Raw genomic sequence first — 24,994 nt, forward strand, 5'->3', positions numbered from 1 at the left:
TTACTCCTTGGAAGGAAAGTTATGACCAAACTAGGCAGCATATTAAAAAGCAGAGACATTAGTTTGTCAACAATGGTCCATCTAGTCAAGGCTATGCTATGCTTTTTCCAGTGGTCATGTATGAATGTGAGAGTTGGACTATAAAGAAAGCTGAGTGCCAAAGAATTAATGCTTTTGAACTGTGGTGTTGGAGAAGACTCTTGAGAGTCCCTTGGACTGCAAGGAGATCCAACCAGTCCATTCTAAAGGAGATCAGCCCTGGGTGTTCATTGGAAGGACTGATGTTGAAGCTGAAACTCCAATACTGTGGCCACCTGATGCCAAGAGCTGACTCATTGGAAAACACCCTGATGCTGCGAAAGATTGAGGGCAGGAGGAGAAGGGAACGACAGAGGATGAGATGGCTGGATGGCATCACTGACTCAATGGACATGGGTTTGGGTGGACTCCAGGAGTTGTTGATGGACAGGGAGGTCTAGCATGCTGCAGTCCATGGGGATACAAAGAGTCAGACACGACTGAGCGACTGAACTGAACTGATACACAATGGAATATTATTCATCTATTAAAAGGAATGCATTTGAATCAGTTCTATCAAGGTGGATGAACCTAGAGCCTGTTATACAGAGTGAAGCAAGTTAGAGAAAAAAGACAAATATTGTGGATTAATGTGCATATATGGAATCTAGAAAGGTAATACTGATGATCCTACCTGAAGGGCAGCAAGGCTGACACAGACATTTTGGACACAGTTGGTAAGGCGAATGTGAGATGATATGGAAGAATAACATTGAAACATATACATTACTGTATGTAAAATAGGTAGTCAATGGGAGTTCAATGTATGATACAGGGAACTCGAAGCCAGTGTTCTATGACCATTTATAGGGATGGATGTGGAGTGAGGTGGAGGGGGCTTAAAGAGGAATGGGATATATGCATCCCTTGCTGATTCATGCTGATGCATGGCAAAAATCATCATAATATTATAAAGTAATTATCCTCTAATTTAAAAAAATTATATATAAAAATGTCCTTACTACCCAAAGCAATCCACAGATTTAATACAATTCTCATCAAAATACCCATGACATTTTTCAAAGAACTAAAAGAAATTATCCTAAAATTTATGTGGAACCACAGAAGACACTGAATTGCCAAAGCATTTAAAACAGAGCTGGAGGTATCAGCCTCTTTGACTTCAGATTATACTACAAAGCTACAGTCATCAAAACCGCATGGTGCTAGGACACAAAGAGGCACACAGATCAATTGAATAGAATAGATAGCCCCAAGAAATAAACCCATACACCTATTAATACAACAAACAAGGTAAGAATGTGCAATGGAAAAAAGATAGTCTCTTCAACAAGTGGTGCTGAAAAAAAACTGGACAGCTACATGAATAAAGGTGAGATTAGAACATTTCCTCACATGATTTTTAAAAATAAATGCTAGATATACATGGCTAACAGGCACATGAAAAGAGGTTCAATATCACTAATCATTTGAGAAATGCAAATCAAAACCACAATGAGATATTACCTCACGTTGGTCAGAATGGCTATCATCAAAAAGTATACAAATAACAAATGTTGGTGAGGATGTGGGGAAAAGGGAACTCTAGGTCTTAATTTTTAATAATTCTTTGACTAAGTCATACTTTTTTCTGAACCTTTACAACCCCCTATTGCACCCTTTCTCTCAGCTCCATTACAGATTCCCTTGGCCCTTGAGTTCTCTTCCTTCACCTTCTCCAGTACTGTTCTGAGGAAAAGACTTACTTTGAGCCTTTAACCCATGCACATGTGTGGGGTAATCCTGGGCTTCTCATTCTGAGCCTTATTCCTCATTATGAAGTAAAGGACTCTAGAGAAAGGTGTTTAGGCCTAAGCCACTGCCAAATCAGGGCTTATGACTTGTGAAAGTATATCAATTGGTAGATCATCTACTTTGATGTTTTTGTAAAGCTTATCCTACTGAGATAAGGGCTTGCCAGGTGGTGCTAGCAGTAAAGAACCCACCTGCCAATGCAGGAGTTATAAGAGACACAGGTTCGATCCCTGGGTTGGGAAGATCCCCTGGAGGAGGAAATGGCAACCCAATCCAGTATTCTTGCCTGGAGAATCCCATGGACAGAGCAGCTTGGCAGGCTACAGCTCATGGGGTTGCACAGGGTCAGACATGACTAAAGTGACTGAGCACAGCACATCCTAGTGAGACGGCTAAGAACATAACATAATTCCACAAACATTCTGAGGATGCAGAACAGTCACAAACTATGACCAGAAATTGTAGGCTACCAAAATCAATTGAACTAATTTTTCCCAACTCTTCTGTTATATCAGAGAAACTCATAATCCAGGGAGTTAATAAAGGCCCTTCTGATCTCCCTCACTATGATGATTCCTACCTACCAACAGGTAAGAAGATAGATAACAGAAGTCTATTGATTCCTAACTAATGGAAGGGCACATGGAAATAGAGCTATGAAAGTGGTGAAATTTCCTCACTGCAGGTATAAATAGGTGCGAAGATAAAATGGATCTGGCTGGCCATGAGCATAGGCCAGGGGACCAGATGGTGGGAAATGGTACTTGTTTCCTAGTAAGGACCTCAAGAATTAGCTTGGAAATGCTAATGACAGAGTATAGACACACTAAAGAAGGTTGACAAGAAAAGGCTTCTTCCTGAGATATAACCAATCCAGAGTCAGGTAGGAGTCAATAATACAAAAGTCTGTCCCTTGAAGCATATTACGCCAGAGCTTAGGAGAGGAAGGAACTCTCAGTGAAGCCAAGTTCTGGCAGCAATCATACAAGATAGAGGTCAGACTGAGAGAAGCTGAAAAATCCAGAGTACCCTGATGGAAAAACAAAGACTAAAAGGGAAGCCAAAATCCAAAGCCATGTAACGGTTCACCAAGCAGGGAAGAGGGAGGTGTCAAAAATTTGATCTGAACTCAATACTCTCTCAGATTCCTCTGCTTCTTAAAGTGACTAATTTCTGGAGTCAATCCTGGTAACAGCCTGAGTAAAGGGATAAGAAGGCAGGGGAATAAGGCAAAGCCAAAGATACTAGCTCTGGGAGAAAAACAAAGATGACTAGTAATAGCTTAAGAAACCATACAAATTCACAGAGAAGCAATAGAGAATGAGTTGGAAAGCTAGCAATTAGGCAATATACTACATGACAACAGACACACTGCTCTGCACTACCCGTGCTGGTCCCTAAAAGTCTCTTAAAAATAAAAGAGAAAAAGACTGAAAAGTAGTGAATAATGGCATTTTATTTCCCTTACCACCAGTGAATTCTCCAAGTGTCAAAGCTAGGAATAAAAATGGGAGAGAAGAAGAAGGCTACCTATCTAAACCTCCTCTTGTTTTTCACTTTTAAAATCTTGAAATGAGGGTCAGGTTCTGTGGGGACAACTGTCTACTGGTCATCTCTTCAAAGTAGCTACTGCAGTGTGGAAGCCGTTGGTGTGAAAGAGTCTTTATCTGAGAAAGAGACAAGAATATTCCAAAAGCAGGGTGAATGGAAGGACACTTAGTTTTCGGTGGTAGTTTGGGGCTTGGCACTCTGCCTCTCTAGGCTTATCCTGTTCTCATATCAAACTGTTTGTAGTTTCTCAAATGCAGCATGCTCTTTCTCTCTTCCATATATTCACATAGTGTGCCCTATCCCTGGAATCTTCTTTCTCCCTCTGCTTGGTTGAAAAGGCCAACTATTATTCTTCTGTGAAGGTTTACATGCTTCTGTGACCTGTTCCCACTCACCAACTCTTAGGACTCACATATTGTATTATTTATTTACATGTGTGCTCCCCCCACCAAACTATAGGCTCTAATCAATTTTGAGAATCTGATAGAAACTATAGATTTTCTACAGAAAAATGCATATGTACTCACATGCCTACTGTTTCTCAGGTCTATGACTTCTGAATTTTATCCATTAAGTCCTGCTGAGAATCCCTTTTACACTAGGGGTCCATGAGGATGAGGACCATGTCTTACTCATATTTGTATCCCCAGTATCTAGCACAGAGCCTAAGATAATCAGTGAAAGAATGATTGAATTAGTGAACATTTGGTACTGTGCAGAAAGACAAAAGAAGTGTAACATTGTCATCAAGAGGCTTGCAGTATAATTGGGTAACTATTCGTACACATGATATTGCAATTAACAATTAAAAGACAATATGTGATAAAGTGATACAAATGCATGCTAGGAACTCATAAAAATCTTACTGATGTCCTTCTGACCTCTTCCCACCAACTCTGAAATTCTGATATTAATCCAGGTAAACAATTTGTCCACTGTTCCTTACTATCCCTCGTCCTACTCTAGTTTAGATTTAAAACTAACTTGGCTTTGATAAATTGCTTCAGACCCTCTAGTTGGATGCCCTATTTAAACACAGGGAAACAATTCCATTCATCATAGCAACGAAAAGAATAAAATACTTAGGAATATATCTACCTAAAGAAACAAAAGACCTATATATAGAAAACTATAAAACACTGATGAAAGAAATCAAAGAGGACACAAATAGATGGAGAAATATATTGTGTTCATGGATCAGAAGAATCAATATAGTGAAAATGAGTATAATACCCAAAGCAATCTATAGATTCAATGCAATCCCTATCAAGCTACCAGTGGTATTTTTCAGAGAACTAGAATAATTTCACAATTTGTATGGAAATACAAAAACCTCGAGTAGCCAAAGCAATCTTGAGAAAGAAGAATGGAACTGGAGGAATCAACCTGCCTGACTTCAGGCTCTACTGCAAAGCCACAGTCATCAAGACAGTATGGTACTGGCACAAAGATAGAAATATAGATCAATGGAACAAAATAGAAAGCCCAGAGATAAATCCATGTACCTATGGACACCTTATCTTTGACAAAGGAGGCAAGAATATACAATGGAGAAAAGACAATCTCTTTAACAAGTGGTGCTGGGAAAACTGGTCAACCACTTGGAAAAGAATGAAACTAGAACACTTTCTAACACCATACACAAAAATAAACTCAAAATGGATTAAAGATCTAAATGTAAGACCAGAAACTATAAAACTCTTAGAGGAAAACATAGGCAAAACAGTCTCTGACATAAATCACAGCAGGATCCTCTATGACCCACCTCCCAGAATATTGGAAATAAAAGCAAAAATAAACAAATGCGACCTAATTAAAATTAAAAGCTTGTGCACAACAAAGGAAACTATAAGCAAGGTGAAAAGACAGCCTTCAGAATGAGAGAAAATAATAGCAAACGAAGCAACTGACAAAGAATTAATCTCAAAAATATACAAGCAACTCCTGCAGCTCAATTCCAGAAAAAATAAACGACCCAATCAAAAAATGGGCCAAAGAACTAAACAGACATTTCTCCAAAGAAGACATACACATGGCTAACAAACACATGAAAAGATGCTCAACATCACTCATTATCCGAGAAATGCAAATCAAAACCACAATGAGGTACCATTTCACGCCAGTCAGACTGGCTGCTATCCAAAAGTTTTCAAGCAATAAATGCTGGAGAGGGTGTGGAGAAAAGAGAACCCTCTTACACTGTTGGTGGGAATGCAAACTAGTACAGCCACTATGGAGAACAGTGTGGAGATTCCTTAAAAAACTGGAAATAGAACTGCCTTATGACCCAGCAATCTCACTGCTGGGCATACACACCAAGGAAACCAGAATTGAAAGAGACATGTGTCCCCCAATGTTCTTCGCAGCACTGTTTATAATAGCCAGGACATGGAAGCAACCTAGATGTCCATCAGCCGACGAATGGATAAGAAAGCAGTGGTACATACACACAATGGAATATTACTCAGCCATTAAAAAGAATACATTCGAATCAGTTCTAATGAGGTGGATGAAACTGGAGCCTATTATATAGAGTGAAGTAAGCCAGAAAGAAAAACACCAATACAGTATTCTAACACATATATATAGAATTTAGAAAGATGGTAATGATAACCCTGTATGCAAGACAGCAAAAGAGACACAGATGTATGGAACAGTCTTTTGGACTCTGTGGGAGAGGGCGAGGGTGGGATGATATGGGAGAACAGCATTGAAGCATGTAAATTATCATATGTGAAATGAATTGCCAGTCCAGGTTCAATGCATGATACAGGGTGCTCAGGGCTGGTGCACTAGGATGACCTAGAGGGATGGGATGGGGAAGGAGGTGGGAGGGGTGTTCAGGATGCTGAACACATGTACACCCATGGTGGATTCATGTCAATGTATGGCAAACCAATACAATATTGTAAAGTAAAAAAAAATAATAATAAATAAATAAAACTGAAAAAAATAAAAATAAATAAACACATTATTCTAGTTTGAATGAAGCACACTCTATCAGGACAATTTAGTTTTTCCCTCCTCGATCATAATCCAAAACAGAAGCTAACTATACCTCCTTTTGCCCCTCCTTGCTCCTCTTCCACCTCACCACTATACCTACTCTCTCTATCAGCCTCATTAGTCCAAGCCTTGTCCTTCTACATCCTTTCCTATACCATGGCCTCCCTTTCAGGGAACTGGGTCATGCATACTTTTATAATTAAGCTCATAGGCTTTGAAATATTACCTCACTTTCAGTCATGATTCTGCTGCTGGCTAGCTCTAATCATACATAAATTGCTAACCTTTCTAAGCTTCAATTTCTCATGAAAATGGGGGTAATAACAGGAACTCCTTCAGAAATATTTTAAGAGGATTACATGAGATAATGTGAGTAAAGATAACTTTAAAGAGTAGAGTTCCACCAGCATAATGATGAAAATAAAATTCATTGCAACTTTAGAATGTTGAAAAATTTGGAGTTTTATTTCTGATGGTTATGTCTGAAATACTTGATGTAGAAGCTCAGAAACTAGGTAAGCACTTGACAGAGGATATGAGGAGGTATTTGCCAAACCTAGGAAGACTTTCTTCTAGCAAAATGGATTTGAAAAGGGTTGCCAATGGGAGGACCCTGTGTGAAGACAGGGCACTGTCTTAGTCTGTTAAGACTACTATAAAAGAATGTTATAAACTGGGTGGGTTATACACAACAGAAACTTTTCTCACAGTTATGGAAACCTGGAAGTCCAAGAGCAAGACGCTGGCTGATGTGGTATCTGGTGAGAGCTCATGTCCTCTGTATTGCTGATCCTGCTCACTGGACCAATTGTATTGCTGTTCACACTGTTCTATGAACCCACGGTAAGCAAGGTGTGAGCTAAGAGGCTGAAAGAAGACTTGAGGAGCCATGGGAACTGCAGACATGTTTATTCTCTCCTAGCTGACACAGCAGCCATAGCAGTATACATGCTATATTCTTTCTTCTCATGGCTGACCCAAAGGACACAGCCGTGAAGCAGCAGTAATGCCACCACTTTTCTTAGATGGAGCTCATACAGACATACCACACACAGTAGCCCATGACCAAGTGAGTACCTCATGATGTGCATGCACAGTGCTGTAGATGATCTCAGCTGTTACCTAGTCATTATTTACAAAAGTGGGGTGAGAGAGCCTGGATACGCCATCTTTGCTAATTTGCTCTCTCCCCACATTCTGGTTCATAGATGACCATCTTCTGCTATTTCTTCACATGGTGATGGGGGCCAAGGGAATTTTCCGAGGTCTCTTTTATAATGGTACTAATCCCATTTATGAGGGCTCCATTCTTGTAACATGATCATGTCTCAAAGTCCCCACCTCCAAATACTATAAGGCTGGGGATTAATTAGGTTTCAACATATGAAATTTGGGGGGAACACAAAACATCCAGAGATTGTAAAGTGTTTCATAAGAGAGAGGGAGCTTTCTGAAATTGATAATGGAATCTCTTGCCCTGAAACCTTCCCATCTCTTCCCCAATATTCTATGACTGAGTGAAAGCCAATATTGCCTAAAGGCAGAAGGATGGTCTAGAGTGGTTTTCAAACTTAAGTGTGCATTAGAATCACCTGGAGGACCTTAAAACAGAATTCTCCTTCCCAACTCCAGAGTTTCTGATTCAGAAGGTCCAAGGTGGTGCCTGAGAATGTACATCTTTGACAAGTCTCCAGGTGATGCTGATGCTGCTGTTCTTGGCAATGCACTTTGAGAACCACTGGTTCAGACCTGGAGATCTTATTAAAATGCAGACTCTATTTTGGCAGGTCTGATGTGGGGACTGAGATGATGCAGTACCAATAAGCTCTCAGGTTATGCTAATGCTGTTGGTCCAGGGATAATGTTTTAAGTAGATGGAGAATCTATCCAGACATATCAAAAAAGGTTGTGAAACACTATTCTATGTGACTTCTTCAGATCTTCCAGCTTGGAGGGTCTTCAGTTTTACTCTGTATGAGTGGAAAACATTATTCTGTCATGTTCACACACATATTCTTACTTATTTGCAGTACAATTTTAGGGAAAAACAGGTAAAACTCAAAATGTTAGACTTTTCTCATTTCCCTAGCTGCAAGATTTGATTAATTTAGGTATAAAACTCGGTTAGCAGATTTTCTTCAGTGATAGCTCAGTTTTCTATGGTGCCCTGGTATAGGCGGGAATGTGTGCGCAAGATGGAGGTACTGGCAATCTACTGTTTACACCTGTGCTGAATTCATCTAATCATCCTGAATGAGCTGTTCTAGGAGTAGAACTTCAGAGTATAGCAAGTCAAATGAAAGCACCTGAGACTTTTATGAGTGAAAGGCGAGAAGTTTTCATACATGCATCAATGCCTATCCATAATGCTAGTTACAATACCTCTCAGAATTTCATCCCCTAAACATACAAACCATAGATCAGTGGTTTCCAAACTTGGGTACATAATAGATTCACAGGTAGTTCTTGAGAAAAATGAAGATTTCAATCTCTGACCCCAGATAGACTGAATCAAAATATTTGGGTATAAAGCCAGACTGAGCTTTTCCCAACATCCCAAGTTATTTGGTTCCCATCAAAGTTTGAGAGAATTACCATATAAACTAATGGTACAAAGTTTTCTCTTTGCTAAGGCTATTTTTGAATAGGTAACAGTTACCTTTAAACCTTGAAAATTCAAGAGAGTGGCTGGAAACTGTGGTAGGAAGGTGAAAAGTAACCACCCACCTATGCTTTAGCAGAAGGAGATAAGAGGTCTAAGGGAATTCCTGGCCTCCTATTTATCAAGAATTTTGATGGTGTTTTGCAATGGTCATATACAAGATTGAGCTGGAATAGGCAACTGTTCCAGGAATTGTGGCCTGAAAATTGTATGACCTTTGATATTGACTGAGTTTAACACCTGGAGTTATATTCCAAAGCAAACAGCCAGCTGCTTCAGACTTTGCAGAGGACAAGAGTCACATGCTTGGAACAGCCCTATTCCCAGGGGATAAGAAGGGAAGAAATGCACCTGGGGTTAGTGAGGGAAAATCCCTGTCTGAAGAAATTCTTTCCTTCCTAAAGTTGTAGACTTTCACCTGCATCTCTATAACCTGTTCCAGCCACACATCACACACACACACACACACACACACACACACACACACACACACACACCCCACACAGGAGATCATACATTATTTTTGAATTGCCATGGCATTTCAATTTTAGGGACTTTACGTTTGAATCAATTTCCTGCAAAACACAGCTTTCATTTTTGCTAGAATAGCAAAATGGTATAATAGAATGAGCACAACTGGGAAACAGGAGACCTATGTTCCAGCCAGGTATTTCTAATGAGTTCTGTGACTTTGAGTAAGATGCTCTCCTATCTCCTTTCCCTCAGTTACACCATCTGACAATATGAGGGTTGAGCAAATTGTTTTAGAAGGCATCTAAGTTCTGATGCTCTGGCTTAGTAGCTATTCAGCTGTTGAATTAGCTGTATAGGGTCAACTGATGAGGGTCAAGTGATGTAGTGCTTAAGAGCACAGGTATTGTTATCAAACTGTATGGATTTAAATCCAAGCTCTACTACTTAGCTGACCCTTGGCCAGCTTCTAAAGCTATATGATAGTCAATTTTATCATCTATAAAATGGGAATAATAATAATATTAACTCATGGGGCTATAAAGCAAATAAAAAATATCTGGTATATTAACACTCAATAAGTTCATTATTCTTCTTATTCTTGATTCTTGTCACTCTCTGCCTGAATCAACATACTTAAACTATAAGATGCCAGTAGATATTGAATATTTGGGAAAAAAGAGGGCCCCTGATATAAAACTACTTTTCCTACTATCTGAAATTACAATTCTAAAGAATTATTAATGTTCGTTTTCTTATTCTTTGCTATTCTTTGTTAAAAAAATAAATCTGACCATACCACTTTGCTACATGTTTTTAATGGCGCTCTATTATCCTTGGAAGAAATAAAGCCTCAGCTCCTTAGAATGGCAAACAAGTCCCTGTATTATATGGTCCCTGCATACTCTAGCTTCACCTTTCACTGACCTCTTCATAAACTTTTATTCTGGCAACAGAGGACTAGTATACATCATTTCCTTTCTTATCTCCATGCCACTGTTCCAGTTATTCTTTCTGCATAAAATGGCTTTTCCTGGTATTGACAACTTTCAGAACTTGTACAGGGTCATCTTTTGAGGCCCAGCTCAAATGCTACTTCTTCCACAAAGTTTTCTTTGTTTCTTCAATCTGTAGTCTTCTCTCTTCCCTCTGAAACCTCAAATACATTCGCTTGTATCCTTCAGTGTTTAAATTATTCTGATGGGGAGGTTCCTTATCCTATGTGTTATTTACAGAAGTGTCAAAAAAACACACAGTAAATACTAAAACTAGAATAATTGAGTTGGAGGTTACTAATTACAATTACTTTGGCTAGTTAATCAAGTACAAGGGTTGAAGTCATATGAGGTTAATCAAAGAGATTTCTGGGGTGGCGCAAGGATTTCTAATCTGGAGTTTAAAAAAGAGGGATCCTACTATCTCACACCAGTCAGAATGGCTGCCATCAAAAAAGTGGCATGAACAGATTTGTGCTCCAGATGAAACAACCAGGAAACTACTGAAATCTTACCCATTAAAATATTGGATGGTTTATTCTGCTCCAAGTTACATCAAAATCTAGTCATTTAGATGACTGCTTTAATAGCAAACTTTCAAATAAACATTTTTTCCCAGTAAAAAAAAAAAAAAAATCTACAAACAATAAATGCTGGAGAGGGTGTGGAGAAAAGGGAACTCTTCTACACTCTTGGTGGGAAGGCAAACTAGTACAGCCACTATGGAGAACAGTGTGGAGATGCCCTAAAAAACTGGAAATAGAACTGCCATATGACCCAGCAATCCCACTGCTGGGCATACACACCGAGCAAAACAGAGTTGAAAGAGACATATGTACTCCAATGTTCATTGCAGCACTGTTTACAATAGCTAGGGCATGGAAGCAACCTAGATGTCCATCGGCTGATGAACGGGTAAGGAAGTTGTGGTACATATACACAATAGTATATTACTCAGCTATAAAAAAGAACATATTTGAGTCTGTTCTAATGAAGTGGATGAAACTGGAGCCTATTACACGGAGTGAAGTAAGCCAGAAAGAGAAACACCAATACCATATATTAACACATATATATGGAATTTAGAAAGATGGTAATGATAACACTATATGCAAGATAGCAAAAAAGACACAGATATAAAGAACAGACTTTTGGACTCTATGGGAGAAGGCGAGGGTGGGATGATTTGAGAGAGTAGCATTGAAACATGTATATTATCATATATGAAATAGATCACCAGTCCAGGTTCAATGCATGAGACAGGGTGCTCAGGGCTGGTGCACTGGGATGACCCTGAGGGATGGGATGGGGAGGGAGGTGGGAGGGGGGCTCAGGACGGGGAACACATGTACACCCATGGTGGACTCATGACAATGTATGGCAAAACAAATACAATATTGTAAAGTTAAAAAATAGAAAAATAAACTAATTTAAAAACTTAAAAAAAAAAAAAACATCTTCTATTTCTTCTTGGTTCAGTTTTGGAAAGCTATACTTTTCTAAGAATTTGTCCATTTCTTCCAAGTTTTCCATTTTATTGGCATATAGTTGCTGATAGTACTCTCTTATGATCCTTTGTATTTCTGTGTTGTCTGTTGTGATCTCCATTTTCATTTCTAATTTCGTTGATTTGATTCTTCTCCCTTTGTTTCTTCATGAGTCTGGCTAATGGTTTGTTAATTTGATTTATCTACTGAAAGAACCAGCTTTTAGCTTTGTTGATTTTTCCTATGGTCTCTTTTGTTTCTGCGATGGCACCCCACTCCAGTACTCTTGCCTGGAAAATCCCATGAACAGAGGAGCCTGGTAGGCTACAGTCCATGGGGTTGCTAAGAGTCGGACACGACTGAGCAACTTCACTTTCACTTTTCCCTTTCATGCACCGGAGAAGGAAATGGCAACCCACTCCAGTGTTCTTGCCTGGAGAATCCCAGGGACGGCGGAGCCTGGTGGGCTGCCATCTATGGGACCACACAGAGTCGGACACAACTGAAGCGACTTAGCAGCTTTTGTTTCTTTTTCGTTTATTTCTGCCCTAATTTTTTTTAAATAAATTTATTTATTTCAGTTGGGGGCTAATTACTTTACAATATTGTAGTGGTTTTTGCCATACATTGACACGAATCAGCCATGGGTCCACATGTGCTCCCCATCCTGAACCCCCCTTCCACCTCCCTCCCCATCCCACCCCCCCGGGCCATCCATATGTTATGTATCACCCTGTCTTACATCCAAAAATAAAAGTTGTATCCTTGTTTTCACTGAGAACTTAAATGAATAAGTTTTATTGCCACCACGTTTACAATTAATTTCTGATTCCAGTTTTAAATAGTGATTAACAGTAAAGAAAACTCTTTGTTTTGTTTCAATGTGAGGAAGAAGTGGACATGGACATGTGGATTTTTCTAAGAAATGCTGATAAGTAACAGGAATAGGCTCTCAGGAAAATATAGTCCTGGAATGTTCATAATAAAACTTTAATATTTCAAGTTTATATAGGCAAAGCATTTGGACATGTTTTGGCACAAGAGAAAATAATGCAACACTGGGCGTTACAGATGTAACAAAGAGATTGTTAAACACTTTGAGCCTAATGCTTATTAAAAACTACCCCTCAATTTTTCAAAAGCCTAAGTAACACGATAAGCAAAGTTTGCTTTTGACTAAGTAACAAAGATGAAGTATTTAAAGCTTTAACTGCTCTAAATGTTTACGTCATTTCTAGGATTAGTACTCAGGTGATGGTGCTTTCTTTCCCCTACTAGAATTTGCAGTCCAGAACAGTTCCCATTTTCCTGGCACACTGGTCACTTGCTTTCCTCTGTATACAGCCCAGTTAGAATGAACAGAAGAGAGAATTTTCAGGATAGAATATTGCTGGCCATGGTTCTGGTCATTGTTATGTATTATGTGTCAATAAAACTATCTCCAAGTTAACAGGGATAAATGTTAGCCAAACTAAACTTAATCTAGTCTGCCAATACATGAGGACTCATGGCACTGGTGAGGGGGGTGGATGGGAAGGAGAGAGGATAAAATGTAGATAACTTCTAAGTTACTATGTCTTAAAATTTCTTAGCCAAAACTTGTGGACTAGGATGTGTCTGTGTGTGCTCAGTCGTGTCTGGCTCTTTGCAACCCCATGGACTGGAGCCCACCAGGCCCCTCTGTCCATGGAATTTTCCAGGCAAGAATACTGGAGCAAGGTTGCCATTTCCTACTCCAGGGGATCTTCCCGACTCGGGGATCCAACCCGTGTCTCTTATGTCTCCTTGATTGGCAGGTGGATTCTTCACCTGGGAAGCCTAGAATACTTTGCAAAATTCTCCTTCCTCTGGGTTTTCTCAACTATTTTTGATTTCATTAAATCTGAAGACACAACTTATCTTCATAGCAAACATTAGGTATTTTACACATTTGATTGGCTGAACAATAATATATCATTGAAAATGAAGCATATAGTAATATCTATCAATGAAAACAGAGGCAATTTAATCCATTGGTGTCCAAAAGAATCTTCTGGTGAATTTGCTTATGGGATAATCCCTCTTATTATATAAAACAAAACTTTCCAAATTTGAAATAGAGAAGAATTCTGAGAATGAAGTTTCTAAATAGTAGAGTATGGCTCGAAATAGTTTCTCCCTTGTACCTTTTTAAAAATTCACATCAAAAGACACTGCTGCTCCATTAAACTCAGAAAATTTTTGACGTAAAAATATCCCTTTTCTTTGTCAGCTTTAACACAGTTTATGTGGCTCAGTGGTAAAAGAATCTGCCTGTAATGCAGGACAGGAGGGAGTTGTGGGTTGGATCCCTGGGTCGGGAAGATCCCCTGGAGGAGGAAATGGCAACCCACTCCTGTATTCCTGCCCAGAAAACCCCATGACACAGGAGTCTGGCGGCCTTCAGTCCATAGGGTCTCAGAACCAGACACGACAGAGTGACTGAGCATGCAGACATGCAGAAATACTATAATTGTCCAAAGAAACACTACTAAGAACAAAGGAAAAGTGGAAGAGAGCAGGTAAAATTTAAAATATGAGTATTAAATAATCAAGCTGACAGTCTGAATTCTCAACCTGTCATAGTTTATCTGATTTACAGATTCATTTTTACATGATCTGAGAAACTCAGTTGAAATTTCTCCTTTTTAAGATCTTGGACTATCTCTTGACTTCCATTTTCTTCTTTATGCCTTCCCTGTACTGTAGAAAGAGAGAGTGTGGTATGCAGCTATTTTGAAAGGAAGCAATGTGTGAAAAATCATATGATCAGTCTTCCCATGAATAAGCATAAAATGCAAATATTTATCCAGGAAAAGCAAAACATAAAGGGCATTGAAGCCTCCCATTTCTTCCTCAGTTGAGAAGAACAAAGCATTCTTCTTCTACAGAACCAGAAAGAGTAAGGCTTTAGTAGGCATTTCTCAAAGAGAACATAAATAGAACATAAATTTACTGTATGAACCTATTTTGTTGTTGAGATAAAATTATGACAACCAGTTTTCAAAATTGGTTTATCTTTTTCCCTCCATACATTTCCATGATATTTAGAATGTAAGTGGAGCTAATGGAAATTTCTCCGGGAAAGGTCTATAGTTCATGGAAATGCTAATAAGAGGTCTCACCTCAATGTTATAGGGCTTACAAACTTCCCAAATGGAGCTAAATTCAGTCTTCCAATACATAAGACCTTCTAATCTCAAGGTGAAATATGGAGCTTTATAATTCAAGATAAAGCAGCCGATATAGAACTTTTATCTCTTCCCCTTCTCCCACATTATTTCAATTACTCTGTGTTCTCGTTTGGCCTCATGTTTAGAATATACTTAACATATCCTTGGCGCTCAGAATTATCTGAGCATAATAAAAATGTGAACTTAAGAGACTTCCCATGTCATTGCAAGGTTAAGAATCCTTGCAATGCAAGGGACTCGGATTTGATCCCTGGTTGGGGGACTAAGATCCCATATGCCACAGGGCAACAAAGCCTGTGCACCACAACTAGAGAGCCCGTTCACCACAATGAAAGATACCACATGATGCAAAAAAAAAAAAAAATCCTAAGTGCAATAATTAAGACCTGACAAAGCCAAATGAATAAATATTTTTAAAAAAGTGAACTTAAATCCAGGCTATAACACAGCAGAGTATCAGAAGCTTTTCAGTCCCTGCCCCAGGAAGACTTTCAGTTCACCTCACTAAAAATAAATATATTATGTCCCTAGGAGTTCAGATAATTTCATAATCTTTGAGTGATTATTGGGTGGGGGGGCTGAAAATCAGGTAGATTAGAATTGATTTCTTGATAAGATGGAGATAAAAGCATGTAGGAAATTACGTGGAAGCCTAGACACAGCTTGCAGTGTCTTGGAGTAAATATAAAGTCCATAAAATAAATGGCCTTTATCAAGGGACTAAATATAAGGATTGAATACAGGTGAACATTAAAATGAGATAAAATGGGATTGCCATTCTCTAAAACATTCTGCTACCCATTTGTATCATCCTTTAAAAGTATTTTCAAACATTTTCATGGTAGAGGAACTCCAATACATAAAATAGATAAAAGGAACTCTGGTGTGGTTTGAAAGCAAGCCGGGAGACCTAGAACACTGTTGGTTAGTCTTCCCTTCCCAATCTTCTCCTTTATTTTCTCTGGCCCCTGAGATGCCTCTGTGGAACCCAGGGTTCTGCAAAACATACTTTGCAGATCTTTGCGTTAGTCCAGCCTGCTTATTTTGTGTATGAGGAAAGTGAACAACTGAGAAGAAACAGGACCAATAGGACCAAGAGATAATGTTGTATTTGGCAAGAGATAATGCTGTGGTTGAGACCATAGACTCTGGAGTCAGACTGTCTGGTTTTGGATTTAATTCTGCTATTTAATAAATGAATGACCTTGAGTATTGTTTAATTTTACTTGCCTCACTTTCTCAATCTGCGAAATGCAGAAAACAAAATAGCTTAGTATACATAAAGTACTTAGCTTAATGCCTGGCACCTACAGTGTGTGTATGTATGTATATATATATATATAGTGTGTGTGTGTCTGTGTGTCTGTGTCTGTGTAAGACTATAGCCCAGGTTCTTCTGATATACCATGCTGCCTTTCATGTACTCCAAAATTAAATTTTCAAGTGAATTTTGGGCTAGACCTGAGGACTGATCAAGTAACTAGAGAAGTATTTTATGAGATTTTTTTCATAAGCTCTCCTAAGCCTTGTTTTCATGTGGACAGATTATGATGGTCTTTGGAATCAAGCAGATCTAGTTTTGGATCTCGAGTCTACTACTTTCTTACTCTGCATTCTTATGCAAGTTTCTTAATCCCTCTGGGTATCAATTTCCATATTTTAAAAATGGTGATAATAATATCTACCTTATGGCATGGTGGCCATGGAACAGAACTTTTTAGGGGCCAAAAGCATCATTACTCTGTGGGAATGTGCTAAGTACATTTAAGTCCTAAGAAAGGAACAAACACTAAGGAAGGAGCAAAAAGGTTTAGGGTAGTCTCAGATATCCTAATCAAGAGTAGTGGGTTAAAGTGGAGCAAAAGGAAATATTAGACCAAGAAGGAAAAATTGAAAGCATGTAGTATTAAACAATGAAATGATCATCCCCAAGGAAGATGTGGAAGTCAATTGGTTTGAGTCATTTCACATTGAATTAAAGTAAGGTAAAGTAGAACCTATCTGGGGAGCAATCTTTCCCTGGCTGGGAGACCAAGCAGATGAGCTAATAAGGGCTTTGCATCTGTCTTTTTTTTTTTAGGAAAAAAGCTGGGAATGGAAAAGTGGATGCACATCTGCATGGCGTCTGAGCCAGCTGGGAATGATAAGCAAAAGAAATCCACAGATAGGGAGCAGAAGAAAAATAGAATGTAGAACAGGGATAATGGGGAAGAATTAAGAAAGAGAGATTAAGAAATAAAAGACAAAGAGAGGGAGAAATGAAAAGAGAACAGAGGGAATCAGAAGCCAAGGAGAAAAAGGAGAGAGAACAGCTGAGAAGAGTTTTAATCACAAATAATACTGAGGTGTTACTATGCACAGTTAATGCTGCTATCCACTGCTCATTAATGATACATCCTCTCATTACATAGGCCCTGTGACCTGGGCCTTGGCTTCAGAAAACAGTTGATTCCTAGCAGCTAATAAATAAACAAGCCCAAGCCCAGAGACAATCTGACAGAGACATCTTTTTTCCTCCCCGGTGAAAAAAAAGTGTCATTTTTTTCCCTCCTCTTCAAAAGGTAAACAATGCTTGTTTCTTAGAAACAGCTGGGAGTAGGAAAGAATCGGAAAGAATATCAACTGTTCTTGCCAGCCCCAGAGTTCATTCCAGGGATACAATTCCCTTTCCCAATATACTAGCTCTTTATCCAACCCATTTGCAGAGATGAAGTTTCCCACCCATCATACCTGTGCCAAAGAAAGTAGAGGCTTTTGTATTTTTAAAGTCCCTAGGCTTTGGACAACAATTTCTATCCTGAGGTGACACCACCTAAACAGTCTTGTACAAATGAACAAATATCTAAAAATTTTCTTTAAAAAATACTGGGAGAATCTGCATATGACACTGACTATTTAATTCACATTGGCCTCTGTATGTTCTATTCTTGTTTCTGCTATACCCATCCCCGCTCTTGCAATCTTTTATATAGCCCTGCTGTTATACTCTGTGACTTCTGACAGTCCTTTGGACAGCAAGGAGATCTTAAAGAAAATCAACCCTGAATACTCATTGCATGGACTGATGCTGAAGCTGAAGCTCCAGTATTTTGGTCACCTGATGCGAACAGCCGACTCTTTGGAAAAGTCCCCGATACTGGGAAAGATTGAGTGTAGAAGAAGAAGAGGACGTAAGAGTACTAGATGGCTGGATGGTATCACCGATGCAATGGACATGAACTTGGGTGAATTCTGGGAGATGGTGAGGGAGAGGGAGGCCTTTTTGTGCTGCAGTCCATGGGGTCACAAAGAGTCAGACACGACTGGGCGACTGAACATTATACTCTGCACTCTCCTACCTCCAACTACTCATTGTGTTCAATTATCTCTCTTCATTTTCTTTCCACATGGCTCTAGAGGGAAACGTAGATGATTCTAGGAGTAATTGTAAGGTTAACAATTATTAGTCAGAGGTCCTAGAAAGAATCACTTAGCAAACCATCTACCTCTTCCTACCTTAGGGAAGCTGCCCTTCTTTTAAGTCTATCAGAGACCAGATTATACTCAGACCAGTGTCACATTAATAATCCTGTATTTTTCTGTGACACTTTGCAACTTACCAAACACCTTTATATTCATTATCATATATGAATATCAAATGTTATGACATTATAATTCAAATATTCAAATTACACTTGAAACAGAAAATAATGCTACAGACTGAACAAGACATAAATTTAGAATTTGGGGAAACAATGACAAAATTGCTGAATTTAAGATGTAGTCTCTAGGATGGCAGGGCTTCCCTGGTGGCTCAGTGGTAAAGAATCTGCCTGCCAATGCAGGAGATGTGCTTTCAATTCTTGGGTCAGAAAGATCCCATGGAGAAGAGAATGGAAAGGAGAAGGGAACCCACTCCAGTATTCTTGCCTGGGAAATCCCATGGACAGAGGAGCCTGGTGGGCTACAGTAGGGGTCACAAAAGAGTTGGACATGACTGAGTGACTAAACAACAACTCCAAGATGGCAATCAGATATTTGTCCAGAGGCCAATTGGCAGGAATTGCATTATAAATGGTGGTATATAGGTATTTTCTCTATGTCAAATTTCAGACCTCATGATTAAAGCTCCCTTCCCACTAGCTTGGTGATTAACATGATTGATTGACTCTCAGGATTTGAATGGTGCTCTGATATTTGATTTACTTCCTCACCTGATATCTGACCCTTTCTACATTTTCTTATCAAATGGTAATTGAATCGCTCCTTAAAAACATTCAACAACAGAAACCCACTGCTTCTTGAGGCATCCTATGCTTCTAAAAGTCAGCAAGACCTTCCTATTAACTTGATGCCGCTCTGTTACATCTACCTGCCAAAGTTCATTGTTTGAAGTCACTCTTCTCCCTCACAAGAGCCCTTCAGACAGCTAAAAACAAGGGCCCAGACTTTTCCATGGATCTTATTCTAGCTACTTATCCCCAAGCCCTTCTGCTATTCTTCATGTGGCATAGTTCAGAGTACCATTATCATCCTGAAACCTCTTCATCCTCTCTGTGGCCCTGACTAAAATGTGACTGTCAGCTGTAAGCACCATACTCCTGCTTTACTGTGTGACAGGTGAGAATCATTATGTGTCTGTCACCATCTACTTCCTAGATTCTGAATTCCTGCCTATGCAGCCTCGTCATAAAGCTAACTCACACAGACCTTGCTAACTGCAAACTGGTTCAGAAGAGTGCATTTAATTGAGAAAACATTTTATATCCCCTGGGAAGGTCACACTTTAACCAGCCTATTCATTTCTCTCTTTAAACCATTATTATCCTGAGCAGGTCAATCCCCAGTATCATTAAACTTTCATGAATTACAATATTTGAGCTGGAAGAAGTTTTAGAAAACTGAGAGGCTCAGGGAGGTGAAATTGTTCAAGATCACAGAGGGAGTTAGTAGATAAGCATAGTCTATAACTAAGCTTCCCTAAGGCTCAGGCCAGAACTCCTTAGGGCCTCAGATAGGTCAGCCTCAGGTGACTCTTGTACAGCTCTTGTCTTTTAGGACATAACTTACTGATGAAAACACAGATCCCCAAAGCTGTTGAATATTTCTCATGACCACATACTTTCCCCATGCATTGCACACTATTGTCTTGCTTCCCCGGGAGCCAAAACATGGGAAAATCTCAGGGTATATTAATAAAGGCCCCCCTCACTTACATTCCTATATTCTAACAATGAAAAATAAGAAAGAAAAATTAAAGAATCTATCCCATTCACCATTGCAACAAAAAGAATAAAATATCTAGGAATAAACCTACCTAAGGAGACAAAAAAAACTGTATACAGAAAACTGTAAGATGCTGATGAAAGAAATCAAAGATGACATAAACAGATGGAAAGACATTCCATGTTTCTGGGTTGGAAAAAATCAATGTTGTGAAAATAACTATACTACCAAATGCAATCTACAGATTCAATGCAATCCCTATCAAATTACCAATGACATTTTTCACAGAACTAGAAAAAAAAATTTCACAATTTGTATGGAAACATAAAAGACCCTTAATAGCCAAAGCAATCTTGAGAAAGAAGAATGGAACTGGAGAAATCCACCTTCCTGACTTCAGACTATACCACAAAGCTGCAGCCATCAAGACAACATGCTACTCACACAAAATCAGAAAAACAGACCAATGGAACAAGATAGAAGGCCCAGAGATAAATCCATGCACCTATGGGTAACTTATCTTTTCCAAAGGAGGCAAGAATATACAATGGGGCAAAGATAGTCTCTTCAATAATTGGTGCTGGGAAAACTGGACAGCTAACATGTAAAAGAATGAAATTAGAACACTTCCTATCACCATACACAAAGATTACACTCAAAATGGATTACAGACCTAAATGTAAGACCAGAAATTATAAAACTCTTAGAGGAAGCTATAGGCAGAATACTTTCTGACATTAATCACAGGAAGATGCTCTATGACCCACCTCCTAGAGTAATGAAAATAAAAACAAAAATAAATAAGTGGGACCAAATTAAACTTAAAAACTTTTGCACAGCAAAGGAAACTATAAGCAAGGTGAAAAGACAACTCTTAGAATGGGAGAAAATAATAGCAAATGAAACAAGGGACAAAGGATTAATCTCCAAAATACAAAAGCAGCTCATACAAGTCAATATCAGAGAAACAAAGAACCCAATCATAAAGTGGGGAAAAAAACTAAACAGACATTTCTCCAAAGAAGACATACAGGTGGCTAACAAACACATGAAAAGTTGCTCAACACAGTTGATTATTATAGAAAGGCAAGTCAAAAGTATAATGAGATATCACCTCACACTGGCCAGAATGATTATCATAAAAAGTCTAGAAACAATAAAGGCTGGAGAGATTGTGGAGAAAAGGGAACCCTCTTGCACTGTTGGTGGGAATTTAAATTGATACAGCCATTATGGAAGACAGTATGGTGATTCCTTAAAAAACTAGGAATAAGACCACCATATGACTCAGCAATCCCACTCCTAGGCATATACCCTGAGAAAACCAAAATTGAAAAAGACACATGTATCCCAAAGTTCATTGCAGCACCATTTACAATAACTAGAACATGGAAACAACCAGATGTCCATTGACAGACAAATGTATAAAGAAGCTGTGGTACATACATACAATTGAATATTACTAAGCCATAAAAAGGAAGACATTTGAGTCAGTTCTAATGAGGTGGATGAACCTAGAATCTATCATACAGAGTGAAGTAAGTCAGAAAGACAAAAACAAATATCATATACTAACACATATATATGGAATCTAGAAAGATGGTACAGATGAAATTATTTGCAGAGCAGCAATGGAGACACAGACATAGAGAACAGACTTATGGACATGGGGAGGGGGAGGAGGGAGAGGATGGGGTGTATGGAGAGAGTAACATGGAAACTTACACTACCATATGTAAAATAGATAGCTAATGGGAATTTGCTGTTTGACTCAGGGAACTCAAACAGGGGCTCTGTAACAGTCTAGAGGGGTGGGATGGGGAGGGAGATGGGATGGAGGTTCAAGAGGGACAGGACATATGTATACCTATGGCTGATTCATGTTGATGTTTGGCAGAAACCAACACTATTCTGTAAAGCAATTATCTTTCAATTAAATATAAATAAATTTAAAATTTAAAAATAATAAAGGGCCTAAGGAATCCCAAGAAATGTAAGCATGTGCCAGTAATGCTGCCACCAGAAAATTAAAAATTATGCAAGACATATGATACTTGATTGGTTCTATGTGCTGAAGGCTGATGCCAGGCCCAATATCTAAGGCAAGTATTTTGGCAGAAATTCAACTGGACATCAGAGTGTGAAAAGTACGTTCATGCCCTAGAGCCCTTATGGTGAACAAAAAGCCTTACAAAAATATCACTTCATTAACCCAGACTCTGGAAGTCATGAGTAGCTCTCCTCAACACCTCAAACTGTAGCAGGTGGCAGGAGTCCAAAGGAGCTCAGACAGTGGGTCCAAAAATCATCATGTCCTTCAATTTTCCTTCAAGTTCATTTGGAGTGAAAACTTCTGAGTAAAGATGGCACCTTGAACATGCACATTTACTTTCATTACCTCTTGAAACCTCACTAAAGATAAAGCAAAGAGATCTTTCTTAAAGCCATACATCCAAAAGGAGGGGGGAAACAAGAGAGGGGATAGAAGCAATTAGGTTTAGCAAATAGAATGTAGATGGACAAGTAGGAACCAACTTATCATGCTCAAGAAAACATTATCCTGGGCTTCCCTGGTGGCTCAGTGGTAAAGAATTCACCTGCCAATGCAGGAGACACAGGTTTGATCCCTGATCCAGGAAGATTCCTCATGCCACGGAGCAGCTAAACCCACGTGCCACAGCTATTGCACCTGTGCTCTACAGCCTGGGAGTCGCAATTACTGAACCCATATGCTGCAACTACTGAAGCCTGTATGCCCTAGAGCTTGTGCTCTGCAACAAGCGAAGCCACTGCAATGAGAAGCCTGTGTACCACAACTAGAGAGTAGCCCCCACTGGCCTGCAACTAGAAAAAAGCCCATGCAGTAATGAAGACTCAGCACAACCAAAAATAAAATAAATAAATAAATAATTTTTAAAAAGAAAAAAGGAAGCATGATCCTAAGCTAGGAATGGGAGAAAGCTAACAGCAAATAAGTTTTATGTTGAACCATATTCAAAAAGTTCAGGAATGATGGCAACAGTTAATTTGGAAGTAAGGATAGAGTGGAGTCTGTGATCAATAGGCTAAGTTATACTATGGTAACCAGAATCTCATAGGTTTAAAACATTAAAAGATTTATTTATTGCTCACACTACATGTCTAATGTAATCACTCAGGAAATGAGTCTTGTGGGGGCTTCATCTTGAAACAATTGCCATAGCAGAAGAGAAGTAACATGGCAAACCATATATTTGTTCCTAAGCATTCTGCCTGTGAATGACACGCTTCACCTGCTCACATTTCAAGGCCAAAACAATTCACATGACTGTGTTTAACCGCCAAAGGAGATTGGGAAGTGAAATGAGGAAAGCTGAATTATTGGTTTATTTCCTTAGTGTCTACCATAATGGACGCTAAGAAAAGGGGTATTACTAGAAAACTGACAAACAGATTTGAGCACTAGGTGGCACTCTATACTCCCCTCATAGTTCAGTTGGTCAAGAATCCACCTGCAATGAAGGAGACCCTAGTTTGATTCCTGGGTCAGGAAGATCCCCTGGAGAAGGGAAAGACTCCAGTATTCTGGCCTAGAGAATTCCATGGGGTTGTGGAGTCAGACATGACTGAGCAACTTTAACTTTTGGCACTCTATATTACCGTAAATGGAATTGGGCAATTCCATTCTTCCACCCTGACAGGGATTTGGGTATTTATTTTCTAGGGAGGGTAAAACAAAAGATATCTTGACTGAAGGACACCAGGTGTAGCTGAGGATAGGGCTATTGTACTGAACTGAAACTACCTCCCCTAAGCCTTCTTCCAATGGGCTCCCTGAAAGGTGGCAGATAGGTCTTTGCCTTTTAGGCAGGAAACTAGAAGAGTATTTAGGGGGGCAATCTGACCATTTTTAAGAGAAAGGATATAACCATAACCTTAAAATGAAATGATATAACCTTGTATAACCTTAAAATGAAGTGCAGTGATATAACCTTAAAATGAAGCTCACAGTCAAGAAGTCATAAATATGAACTCAAAGATTCAGTTCAGTTCAGTCACTCAGTCATGTCTGACTCTTTGTGACTCCATGAACTGCAGCACACCAAGCTTCCCTGTCCATCACCAACTCCCAGAGCTTGCTCAAACTCATGTCCATCAAGTTGTGGATGCCATCCAACCATCTCATCCTCTGTCGTCCCCTTCTCCTCCTGTCATTAATCTTTCCCAGCATCAGGGTCTTTTCCAATGAATCAGTTCTTTGCATCAGGTGGCCAAAGTATTGGAGCTTCAGCCTCAGCATCAGTCCTTCCAATGAATATTCAGGACTGATTTCCTTTAGGATTGAACTCAAAGATTACAAGCAATAAAAGGAAGTAATAGCAGACAACTAAGAGTTATGAAACAATTGAGGAGACAAACAAAAAAAGACAATTTATAGCAAATGGAGATTATGCAAGCAGAGATACAAACAAATAAGAATAGGATGTTATGCAAATGAAGCACTCAGAAAACAAAAAACCTCATAGAACTTAAAAACATGATAGCAAAAAATTTAAAACTTGATAGAAATTTTTGAAGATATTTGAATAAATC

Source organism: Giraffa tippelskirchi, chromosome X (assembly GCF_054371585.1).
Source record: "Giraffa tippelskirchi isolate mGirTip1 chromosome X, T2T-mGirTip1v1.2.pri, whole genome shotgun sequence".
Taxonomy (NCBI): Eukaryota; Metazoa; Chordata; class Mammalia; order Artiodactyla; family Giraffidae; genus Giraffa; species Giraffa tippelskirchi.